A 13661-nucleotide genomic window follows, 5' to 3' on the forward strand; every position below is an offset into this window, starting at 1 on the left:
ATTGTTTCTAATGGTTGAATAGTACTCCATTGTGTATATATACCACATTTTTTGCATCCCTTCTTCTGTTGAGGGATACATGGGTTCTTTCCAGCTTCTGGCTATTATAAATAGGGATGCTATGAACATAGTGGAGCATATATCCTTATTAGATGCTGGGGAATCCTCTGGGTATATGCCCAGGAGTGGTATAGCAGGATCTTCTGGAAGTGAGGTGCCCAGTTTTCTGAGGAACCACCAGACTGATTTCCAGAGTGGTTGTACTAATTTGCAACCCCACCAGCAGTGGAGGAGTGTTCCTCTTTCTCCACATCCTTGCCAACACCTGCTGTCTCCTGAATTTTAATCTTAGCCATTCTGACTGGTGTAAGGTGAAATCTCAGGGTTGTTTTGATTTGCATTTCCCTGATGACTAGTGAAGTTGAGCATTTTTTAAGATGTTTCTCCGCCATCCGAAGTTCTTCAGGTGAGAATTCTTTGTTTAACTCTGTACCCCATTTTTTAATAGGGTTATTTGGTTTTCTGGGGTTCTTTCAAGTTTGTGAAGAATTGTGTTGGAATTTTGATGGTGATTGCATTGAATCTGTAGATTACTTCTGGTAGGATGACCATTTTTACTATATTAATCCTTATCAATCCATGAGCATATGAAACCTTTTGATCCTTTCAGCTCTCCTTTAATTTCTTAATTTAGGTCTATGTTGGCTGTAGATTTGCTGTAAATTTTCTTCATTATTGTCAGGTATATGCCCCTTATTCCTAGTTTCTCTGAGACTTTTATCATGAAGGAGTGAAGAAATTTTTCAAGGCCCTTTCTGCATCTAATGAGATAATCATATTGTTTTGTCTTTCAGTCTGCTTATATGGTTTATATGAATTACATTTATTTATTTGTCTATGTTGAGCAGGTCTGTAATTCTTTTGTTATTGTTGGGTCTTTATGTGGTTTAGTTAATTGACTAACTTTATGTTAATATCGATGGCCTCATACAAAGAATCAGGCAAAACTTTTAGTGTTTCTATTTTATAGAAAATTTTATTGAATAATGCATTATTTCTTATTGCAATTCTGCTAGAATTTTTATACTAAAACCATCTGGCTCTGATCTACCTTTTTTCTATTATTATTATTATTGTTATTAATGATTATATATGGTTGCAGAATTGTAATTAGTGTTGTAATTTTGACTTTTAGGGCTTTTATTTTATTAGAAGTTTTAGGTATGTTTAAATTGCTTCCTTGATCTTAATTTAGCTTTGGTAGATAGTAAATATTAAGAATATTCTCTCTCTCTCTCTCTCTCTCTCTCTCTCTCTCCCTGTCTCTCTCTCTCCCTCTCTCTCTCTCTCTCTCTGTCTCTCTGTTTCTGTCTCTGTCTCTGTCTCTGTCTCTGTCTCTGTCTCTGTCTCTCTCTCTCTCTGAGAGTTTCCAATTTGGTGGAGGACATGTCTTTAAATTGTGTTCTTTATGTTCTTGTGGTTCTCTGGATGGTCTTAGTGCCTGTTGTTAAACACCCCCTTTTATCTCTAATTTTGTTAACTTAGACAGTTTCCTTCTACCTTTTAATCAATTTGGCTAAGGGTTTGTCAATCTTATTGATTTTTTTTCAAAGAAGCAACTCTTTCTTTCATTGACTGTAATCCTTTGATTTGTTTTTTTATTTTGTTGATTTTTTTCCCTCTGAGTTTGGTTTTGGTTGTTTCCTGACATATACTCCTTCTAATGGACATTTCTTCTTTTGTTTTAAAGCTTTCAAATGTGCTACGAATGTAATACAAGATCTCTCAGATTTTTTAAAAAGGATGTAGGCACTTATGAACTGTTCATTACAGCAACCTTCGTTATGTCCTATGAGTTTGGTATGTCATGTTTTCATTTTTTTTCAATTCTAAAATGGTTTAATTCCTTCCTTAATTTCTGTCTTGAACTACCCGTCATTCAGTAGTGAGCTATTCTTTTTCCATGAGTTTACATTCTTTCTGTTGTTATTGGTAATCAGTTTTAATGTGTGACAGTCAGATAGTAGTATATAGGTTGTGAACTCCATGTTCTTTGTATCTGATGCGACTTGCTTTATGTGTAAGTATGTGGTCAGGTTTGGAAAAAGCTCCTGAGATGCTGAGAAAAAGATATATTCTTTTGGGTACAGGTGAAACGTTCTATAAATATCTGTTAGGTCCATTGGTTTATGACATCATTTAGCTTCAGCATTTCTCTGTTTAGTTTTTGTGTGGAACTGTCTATTGACAAGAGTAGGGTATTGAAGTCACCCACTAACAGTGTGTGAGGGTCTACTTTTACAGATATTAAAGTGGGTACAAAAATTGTTTTGGGGTTCATTTGGTTTATCTTTTTTCATTCTTTTACTTTGAACTGATGTCTAACCTTGTTCTTAAATTGTACTTTTTTTTAATGTGGTATAAGGATGTATCCTGTTGTCATAACTAATCTGTTAGTCTGTGTCTTTTGCAGGAATATTTGAGACAATTGGCATGGTTTGGTGGTATGGGTGTACCCACCTTTAGATTTGGCAGTAGAAGATTATATTCTATTTTCTTGAGTATAGTTAGCCTCTTCAAGTTGAAGTTTTCCTTCTAGTACCTTCTGTAAAGCTGGATTTGCAGCTGAATACTACTTTAATTTGGTTTCATTGTGCATTGTCTTTCTTTCCCCATCTATTGTGACTGAAAGATTTTCTGGTGACAGTAGTCTGGGCTGACATCTGTGGCCTCTTGGAGTTTGTAGAATATCTATCCAGGCCCTTTTTGTTTTTAGAGTCTCAGTTGAAAAGACAGGTGTTATTTTAATAGCTATGTTTTTATGTTACTTGGTCTTTCCCTCCATTTACTGGGGTATATTGGAAACAACCATCTAGTCTTGAATATTTTTTCTGTGTCAAAGACTGGTGTCTGGCTTGTCTAGTGTTCAGGCCCTTAAAAGTCTAAGGCTACTTAAGAACCATAGGGGAGGACCTGACTATCATTTCTTCTCTGTCTCTGACCCAGACACCACTACTCAAATGATCATTTGAAGTATTTTTACTTAATATTGCATTACTTCAAAGCAAATCTTTTTTTCTACAGCTTTCTTTTCTAATCTCCTCTCTATATTGTAGGCACCAATATCTAATGCCCTGGGAAAGCAACTAGCTGAAATCAGTGACAGGTTCACCCACTACTCTACATCTTGTCTTTTGTCTTCTAGTTCTAGTACCCCAGTGTAATCCTCAACCTTGTAGTCGATCACCTAAATGGACATGTCCTCCCTCTCTTCTAGCAAGCCATAGAAACTTGACAGATTCTCATGGCAGACACAGCTTTCCTCTCTCCTATGGACCCTCTCGTAACCCATCCTTCTATTGTATCCCTACACCATGACCAACTCCAATATCTAGAAGCAAGTTCTATCAAGCCTCACTTAGCTAAAACACAGAATCACTAAGTACTAGGTAACCCATAGGCACCACATTCTTCTAAGATCCAGAGAAGGCAAGGGATAAAACATACACCCAAATGAAATCATGGGATGGTTCCTGAAGGTTACTTGCCAGGATTACAATTGAGAAGACCCATGGATGAAGAGAGGTAAGATGTCTGAACTCTAGATAAAATTTATAATCTTGTTTGAGATTCTCAATATTGGGTTGAAGGAAGTGAGACCCTACACAATGTCTTATCTATTCATGCCTTAAGACAAGCTCCTTGTTATTTTAGCACAAAATACCTATATATGAAAGGAGTATTAACTCTTGTGTCTGAAGCCTTACAGCAATGCTATTAATTGTGTTAGAGTTCTTGCTTCTCAGCTGGAGAGAGGATTGAAACTTTAGGTAAGGGTTTCCTTCCCATTTTCCACAACGCTCCTGTTTTTTATCTGTCCTCAGGGGATAAACTGTACTGTTTGTTTTCTTCTTTATAGACATCTACATATTATAAATATTCTATTTGAAACATATACTCATTTTCAAATTTTTAAAAATTAAAATTTCTATAACAGAAAATAAATTAACAAAGAATAACTTGAGAAGAGAGATTTTCTTAATTAGGAGATCTTCATGCACGGTAGACAGATGGTAGGGAGATGCTGAGACTAATTTGCTTTTCAAGGTGAAAATCACACACTGTGTTCTGCCTCTTCTTTTGTAGCTACAGAATTTCTACAGAAAATATTGCACTGACATATAAGACCATGTAGTTTTCTGGTGCTCATTAATTTTTGTACCACTGAAGAACATTTGTAGATTTTTTAAAAGGAAGTTATCTTTTTTATCCAGTTTCTTACTATTTATATTTCTTTCACATCTTAATTTTTAATAGCAAAAATCCCAACATCAGAAAAACTAGAAAATTCATGGCCTTCAAAATGCTATTTTCCCCAAGACAAAATATTAACTATCTATAATAACCATTTTGCATTATTAAAAAATACTCATTATATTTTCATTAGTTTTATTAGTCCTTTGAGCATTTTTTATAATTTTAATATGATTTTGACCATATCTACTCCTCCCTTATACAACCTGGTGCTCATATATTCATAGCTGTGCGGCTTTCCTGTAGAACATAGTCAACCTACCAATGGCAATACTCTCAATGAAAAGTGACCTTCTCTCAGCATTTATGAATTGCCAATAACTCCTCTGCAGTGGGCAGGTTTTCATTTCCCCATTGCATCCTGTGATTTGGTTTAGCTACAACTTGCTTGCTTGGATTTGTAAGTGATTCACAATTGCTGTGATGTCACATGTGCCACTGATCTGTTGAGTCTGGAAAACACTGTTTCCTTGTATTCATTCATTGTCTTTGTCTTTTTTATTTTTTCCACATCCCAATTTGCAGCAAAAGGGTCTTGATAGGATAGGGTACACCCTACACATCCCATTTATGACTAAGCATTCTTATTCTATGCATCTTGGCCAGTATTTTTTTTTCTTGGCACTAATCATCATCTACTGAAAGTAAAAGTTCTTCTGGAGAAGGTTGAGTGAGGCATTACTCTATGAGTATAACAATAAGTCATTAGGAACCGGTTTACTGTTAGGTGCATTTAGCAGCCTAAAGACAGTAGGGTCTTCTGAATCTGACAAATGAGAAAGAAGGTGGGGGATACATGTGAGCTCATTGCTATGGTATAGAACATTCTGAACAGGACTTCAAAAGCACAGTAATAAAGTATGCAATTAATAAATGGGATCTCATGATACCCAACAGCTCCTGCAAAGCAAAGGGTACTACCACTCAAGTGAGGAGGCTGTCTAAAGGATCTTTAGGGTAAAAACTTTTACTTAGTAATCTCATAGGAATAGTATCTAGAATTTTCAAAAATCTACAAATAAATAAACATCAAGAAAACAAATAACCCAATTAAAAATGGAGTCTGGAACTAAGCAAAGGGTTCTCCAAAAATGAAATACAAATGACTAAGAAACATTTACTTTTTGATGTTTAATAGTCTTAACCATTAGGGATCTCAATAAGAGTAGCCAAGACTTAAAATGATGAAAAATGCTGGCAAGGATGGTAAGAGGAAATACTAATTTGCTGTCATTGGGTGTTCAAACTGGCAGAGCTGCTTTGGAAAACATGGAAATGTTTTGTGGAGGTTCAAAAAACAAACAAAAAACATCATCCAGCTATACCACTCGGGTATAAACCCAAAAGACTATATCTACTATAGAGACACTTGCTCATCCATGGTCACTGTTGCTTTATTCACCTTGGCCAGAAAGTGAAAATAGCCTAGATGTCCACTAAGGAGTTAGTAGATAAAGAAAATGTGGTACAATTACACAATCAGTATTACTTGGCAAATGGATGGAGGCGGAAGGAAACATTCTGAGTGGGGTAACCTTGATGTAAACAGACAAGTATCAGTTTCTCTTATTTGGCAATGTTAACCTTGAATCTTCAGATATATGTGTTTCATTTGAAATACCCCAAAAAGGCTGAAAATTAGTAAAGAGATAGAAAGCAATGTTAAAAGGTTAATTGGTATTAATGGGACAGGAAGGGTTATTAGGGTCAATGACTGGAGTGCAGAATAAAGAATACTGGGAGGTATAAATAACTCTAAAACTCCATTGAAATAGTCATGGAAGCCTACCCACTACTACAAAAACTTCCTAAAACAATGATCCTATTGGATACCACAGATTAACAAATAAAAAAATACAGTAGCAGGAATGGGTTACCTCTTTTGGAACTGATAGCCAGTGATGTTCCGTAGACCCTCTAACACTATTAGGCTACTGTCAGTGTTATTGATTGCCTGTAAGAACTAGAACACTCTGTTGCTACAGACAGCATGTGTTTGACACACAGAACATGAAGCTTGTAAGGTGGTACTGACCTGGGAACTCCATCCTTTTTGAGTATTTTTAATGGTGCCAGAATGTGCTATGCATGTACCAGAGGAGAAAAGTAACCACCAGTGAACCTTGTAAGCTACAATAATGACAGGCTTGACAAGATGTACTGATACAATTGTGGCACAAGAATCATGAGAGGAATCAACCCTTCTCTGATTAGATATAAGTCCTAGTCATAAGATGAAAGCCATCCCTGGTCCACCCTATTTATAATCGCCAGAAGTTGGAAAGAACCCAGGTATCCCTCAACAGAAGAGTGGAGGCAAAAAATGTGGTATATCTACACAATGGAGTACTATTCAGCCATTAGAAACAATGAATTCAGGAAATTCTTAGGCAAATGGATGGAGCTGGAGAATATCATACTAAGTGAGGTAACCCAGACTCAAAAGATGAATCATGGTATGCACTCACTAGTAAGTGGATATTAACATAGAAAACTGGAATACCCAAAACATAATCCACACATCAAATGAGGTACAAGAAGAACAGAGGAGTGGCCCCTTGTTCTGAAAAGACTCAGTGAAGCAGTATAGAGCAAAATCAGAACAGGGAAGTGGGAAGGGTTGGGTGGGAAAACAGGGGGAGGGAAGGGGACTGATGGGACTTTCGGGGAGTGGGGGGTCCAGAAAAGGCGAAATCATTTGAAATGTAAATAAATATATCAATAAATTTAAAAAAAAAGAAAGCCATCCCTGGCACTATTGTTGTTGGGCTAAGAATCTGTGGATAGAGAGATACAGGCCCTAGGAAACCTTTGTAGACTCATCAAAACTATTTACTTGATACTGTTGTGAATTTGCTAAAGAATGCACATTCTTGACACAGTTGGTTCCGTTCATTCATTTTGACACTGCCCAGTAATCCTTTCTTTATATGCAATATAATCTCTTCCCTGAGAGAAGCACCAGATGCTAACAACACTTATTGAGAACAATCTTGGGCTAGGCTCATATTTAAATATTTTGCTGTTCAACTACTTAAACATCTAAGTGTAAATGGAGTGTACAAATTTTGAAAGCCACTAAAGATTACCTATATGGATCTAACGATCACTTCTCTTTTCCTGACAACTTTTCTCCTTTTTCTTTTTCTTTTTCTTCCTTTCTTTCTGTTGCCTAAAGATTACATATCCCAGGGAACATTTGTAAGAAAGAACCAAAGCAGAAGAAAACTCATTACAATAAGCACGGATATTATGATTTTAATGTATTGGCATGGAATCCAGAGTTGTTATTGGTTACAAACAGCATAACCATGTGTATAAAAATGTAAAACTCTTATCCACTGTGCAAAATAGGCCATTTCCTGGAACCCAGAAAATCAGCACTCCTCCCAAACATCCAAAATCTTATCTATCCCAGGAACTTAATTAATAAAACAAGTGTAAGAATGTGGCGACCATGGAAAAGCAAATGTTTTGTTAAAAAAAATGAAAGAAAAGAAACTGAAAATTGAGATGACTTCATCTATTTAGTGGTTGCTCTGTAACCTTTAGTTTTGTCTACAATACCCACACAAAAATGAGCATGAAGGGGTATGCTTGTAGCCATAGTACTGGTGAGGTGGAGAGAGAATCCTGGTACTCCTTGATCAGACAGACTGGCCTTATGGGTGATTCTCAAGCTCATGAGAGATGGTGCTTATATCATATACAACAAAGATCCAGGTTATCGTCTGGCCTTTACATGTGTGTACACATTAATGCAAGCATACTCTCGTTCACATATAAAGAAATACAACTATAGCTGCACATACATGTACATGCCTCCCCCCATGAATACACTCACAAGGACACATATATGCACAAAATGAAAATAAAATTATTTATGATTCTAAGGAGAATTTTCTTGGCATGATGTTGCTTCTCTTGCATCAAGAAATAATAGTGATCATATTAACACTAATTATAGTGGTAGCATAACCATGAATTCTTAGTTACACATACTAAGTTATTTTAAAACATTGGTATTCCCACTGAAGCTAACATTGCTGAATTTTATCATCTTTGTATTATAAATAAAAAGTTAATATACACAAAGATTTATTAATTTTTCCAAAGTCATGACTAAGGAAAAAGTGGCAGAGCTGGAATTCAAACTCAGCAGGTTGATAGCTCATCGGTACTGTACTTTCAACAATTTGGGAACAAGTTCAAAAACACTTTCTTATTAGTTCTATGAACTCTTATATGCTTTATCTAAAGTAGAAACTCTTGCTTCACACTCATAAACAAACAAACAAAGACAAAGCAAACAACAACCAAAAACACTCCCCTGCTTTCTTCTACAACTTTAGTGCCAGAGGGCATACCTCTTCATGTTGATGAGATCCAGATAGCTTATACACTGAATTTTGTCCTTATGTAACTACAAGGTAAATGCCAATTTACCAATAGAAAGAATCCACTTAAATGACTGAAGGTTATAAAGTACAACCTGCATTTGGAAATCAGTTATGTATGAAGCTAAAATTTCTTTCAAGCAGTGATATTAAGGGACTCAGTCTATACAGTGCTATACATTATGGTGGCTGATGTTCTGTAACTCACAGCTTGAGTATAGAGAGTTTGGGTTAAACCCCTTTTCCTGGTTGATGTTTAGAATTTGAGCAGCCCCTGTTCCGAGCACCATCTGACTCCTGTTTATTTAGATCATGAATATGGAACTTTCTCAAGAGGAAAAGAATGGGGAAAGACATCTGCGGATGACTGTGACAATATTTGAGGTCGTGTTTCTTCAGTTTAATGTACCTGTGCATCATCTGGGGATCTCATTAATATGCAGAGACTCTAACTTCACAGGTGTGACAGATTGCAAATATCACCACAATTCCTTATTTCTCTGCATGGCCATGTCCTTCTCTGCATGACCTTGAAATCTTCTCACTGATGGATAAATGATTTTTGTTAACTACTTACATTTGCAGTGTTCTGTGACTTGCTTTGACCAATAGATTAAGTAGAAAGTCTTGTTTGGTTATGAGAATTTTCATTTTCCTCTCTTGGAATTTTATAATTATTGTGTATTAAAGTGATGATAGACTGAGAATAAGAGAAAGAGGAAAGTCCATGTATAGAGTCAGAGCTTTCTGGTCACCTCATGATAACTGTAGAAGATACATGGGGGAAACCAGACAAGGTTAAAAGATCCTCCAATGGTTTCATTACAAATGACAAAATGATTCATGTTTTAGGACACTGGGTTTTATGGTAGCTGGCTACATGGCAGTGGTTAAGTGATATAGTAGAACTGAAGTTCACATCAGAAGGAGCTGATATTTTGCATCTCTACTAAGATCTGAGGTTCTGAAGCTAATGTTTCTGTTTGTGGGTCATCTATTTATTTTCATTTTGTATAGACGTGTTTGCATGTGTGTGTGCTCATGGGAGGAATGCATGTGTCTATGCAACTGTGGATGTGTTTCTATATACACTGATGGCAGTGTGCTTGTATTACTGTGTCTATCCATGAGGCAGACAGAGGACAACGTGGAGCTTTTGTTCCACAGGCAGTCTCTCACTGGCTTGAGGCTCACCCATAAGGCCAGACTGTCTGAGCAGTGAGCTTCAGTGCTCCTCCTGTCCTCACCTCTCAATACTATGGTAACAGGTATATCCTACAATACCCGAGAGTTAAATCTCTGGGACACAGGCTGGAAATTACTCAGCCCATGGTGCAAATTTCATATGTAGCCTGGTTCTATATGACCATAACTGGAAGAATGGTTTTTATATCCTTGATGGATGAGATGCTGGAGGAATGAGACAAGTAAGGGGAGGAAATCTGATGAAAATATTGTCTTGACTGAAGATTGCTATAGATGAACTTGGTCCCCTGAGGGCAGATCTATTTCTGGCCAAGTGGCCAGAAACAAGAAAACAAGTTGAGCAAATCGGTAGGCAGTGTTCCTCTACTGTCTCTGCTTCAGCGAATACCTCCAGGTTCTTGGTTGAATCCCTGACTCCCCTCAATGGAGGACAGATGTCTAGAATTTTAAGGAAAATAAAAACTTTCCTCCTCAACCTACTTAGGGGTAAGGTCTTTACCACAGCACTAAATACAAGGTAAGACAAGTATGTAGGTTGAAAACTACCAAATGCCTTTGGAAACTGGAGAGAAAGTATTTACCTTACTCTGTTCTAAAGTAGACACAGAATCCCCTACTGCAAGATAAGAATTGATTTTTAATTTTTCAGTGGGTTCTGAATTGTATGTTTCATTTTTTTATGTCCTAGATATGGTCGATGCATTTAGAATCCAGATCATATATGAGTGGTTGGCTAGTTAACACAACAATGAATAAATGAAATGGATTTCTCAGAGTAATATTCTGGGAAATCATACATATCTCTACATCCTTATAATAAGGAATGAGAAGCAGTTTCTTCACTGACACCTGCACAAGCAGCAATTCCACCCCATATTTATGCCCCAAAATGTACAAATGGGAAGACCTTTCCTAAAAGGTTAAGTGTATCTAAGGTCTTCCTCCTTTTAGATTTTAATTCATCCTTAAAATACTTTGCACAAGTCTTGTCTCTTAATATCACAAGCTGCCTAGAATGTAAGAACTAACGGAGAGGTGAGGGCTGTGTCAGAATTCAAGTGAAGCAAAGGTTGCTCACTGTGAAAAACAGTAAAAAAGTTGAGGCATGCAGTGGTAAATTTTGAAACGTATGTACACACACATACAAATGAATATACATACATCTTTGTACACACAAACCTGCAGACAGATAGGCACACACACACATACACACACACACACACACACACACACACACACACACCGAGAGAGAGAGAGAGAGAGAGAGAGAGAGAGAGAGAGTAGATCCTTAGTATTATCAGCTGATTGATTGCAGATCAGAACTCACTACAGATAATACAATCCACCGATGATTAAGTGTCTTTATAAAAATTGACATAGTGTTTGTATATAACCCAAGCACATCTTCCCAGTTACTCTAAGTCACTTCTAGATTACTTTTAATGTATAATACAATGCAAATGATATACAGTCATGCTGGATTATTTGGAAAATTATTTCAGAATAAAAATTATACATGTGCAGTTTGATCACATTGTTTTTTTTCCTAAGTTAGTATTATCTACAATTGGGTAAACAAGACAAAGGAGAATCTATGAGTACAGCAGAGCACCTCACACTATTGTCCATATATGAAAAATGGCACTTCTGGCTCAGTGACTTCTCAGTGTTCTCATTAAAGCAAAGTAACATGGAAGAAGATGGTTTAGAAAGTTGCTTCAACTGCCCTCACGTATGAAAGGGAGTCACCATGGTGTCTGCCTCCCAGGGTTGCATGAGTTTAACTGTGTACACCCTTAGCATCTCCCTGCCTCCCACATATTTCAGTAATGCCAATGGTTGTCACAGCATCTCTGTTCCCCTATTTCTCATCTCCCAAGCAGTGACCAGTGAGTATACACTGGATATTCCGTGAGCCTTGAGAAACTGCATTTTAGTAGCATTAACAACCATTTGTAGGTCCTTAGAAAATGCTTAATTACTTGTTTGCATCTTGACTTTAATGCTGTCAGTCCTGACTTGGGTAGAACAAGACTGGGGCACCTAGCTCCTTCATGGCTTGTTGAGTGGAGGTAAAGCTAGTGGCTCTCAACACCTTCCCATCCTGCACTGAGCTGGATAATCAACAAACCCAGTGCCAGATGCTAACGGAACCTGTAGCTAACTCCTCCCTGTTTAATTGACTTGGGAGGCTTATGACTCAGTAACATCATTACACTGGAAAAAAGCAGGACAGTGCTTAATTTTTACTGTGAAGGAACATTGCATCCTTCAGGAAAAGTACCCAGAGGAAAATGCATTAGTGAGCAAGCCTGTCAGGGAGGGCAGCAGAGGGATCATGAGGTTGGCACACTCCCATCCCCATGGAAACAAGCATCACAACATGACCATCTTCTTTGGCTCTCTGCATTTAGAGAACTTCATTCCTAACATGGCTTCCGATTTCCCTGGGAGGGAAGTCTGGAACTAATTTATGTACATTGTGGGCTTTTCCATTTCTCCAAAGATCAAAGTGAGCTGAGCGAAGCAGAAGCAGAGATTAAGCATTTGGTGAGGCATGGGGGTAAATATGAATCTGTCGTTCCTCTGGGAGCAATGATTTCTTATTGTACAAAAAGCTAAAGCAAGCACCAGGCTGAGATTCTGAACTTTAAAATCTGATCATCTGTCAACCTTCCCCATCTCTTATTTAGGTTTCTGTCACTTGCCTCTCACCATTAACCATTACAGTTAAGAGCACCAGATCCTGCCCAGCATACAGTTGTCACCAGTCATTTCACTCCAATTGCATACTATTCTTCCCTATTTCAAAATTCCATCTTATCATCATCATTATTGATTTAACACATGAATCTTTAAAAGATCCAACTGCTTATAGAAATGTGCTTATCACTATAGAAATAGAAGAAAAATATGCCATTGACTGCATTTTTCACAATGATACTGAGTAGAGCCAAAGTTATTTGCAGCAATTTGTATTTCTCCTCCCAACATCTAGGTACACACACACACACACACACACACACTCACAGCCCTATACCAGATATAGTAGCTCTCCTCAATAACCTGGTGTTGGATGGCTGAACCCTAGAGTTTCCCAGCTGGGCAATCCAACCAAATTTGTGAAGCCCTTGTTCAATGAGAGATTCTGCCTCTAAAAATAAAGTGGAGGGCAAGAGAGAAAAACACTAAGCATCGGGCTTAGTACAAGGAGATAAGAATGGATCAATTTGCATTCTTCTGCATGCAATTGACCTCCAATTTAACCAGCACCATTTGTTGAAAAGGCTATCTTTTTTCCATTGGATGTTTTCAGCTCCTTTGTCAAAGATCAACTGACCATAGGTGTGTAGGTTCTTTTCTGGGTCTGCAATCCTATTCCATTGATCCACCTGCCTGTCACTGTACTAATACCATGCAGGTTTTTTTTTTTTTTTTTTTTTTTTTTGTTTTTTTTTTAAGGAGGAAAGGGTTTATTCTGTTTATACTTCCATATCACTATTCAGCATCAAAAGAAGTCAAGACAGAAACTCAAACAGGGCCGGGACCAGGAGCAGCAGCTGATGCAGAAGATATGGAGGGATGCTGCTTACTGGTATGCTCCACATGGCTTAGTCAATATGCTTTCTTTTCTTTCTTTCTTTCTTTTTTTTTTTTTTTTTGATTTTTTTTTATTCGATGTGTTTTTTATTTACATTTCAAAGGATTTCTCCTTTTCTGGCCCTCCACTCCCCGAAAGTCACA

This window comes from Apodemus sylvaticus, chromosome 18 (assembly GCF_947179515.1).
Source record: "Apodemus sylvaticus chromosome 18, mApoSyl1.1, whole genome shotgun sequence".
Lineage (NCBI taxonomy): Eukaryota > Metazoa > Chordata > Mammalia > Rodentia > Muridae > Apodemus > Apodemus sylvaticus.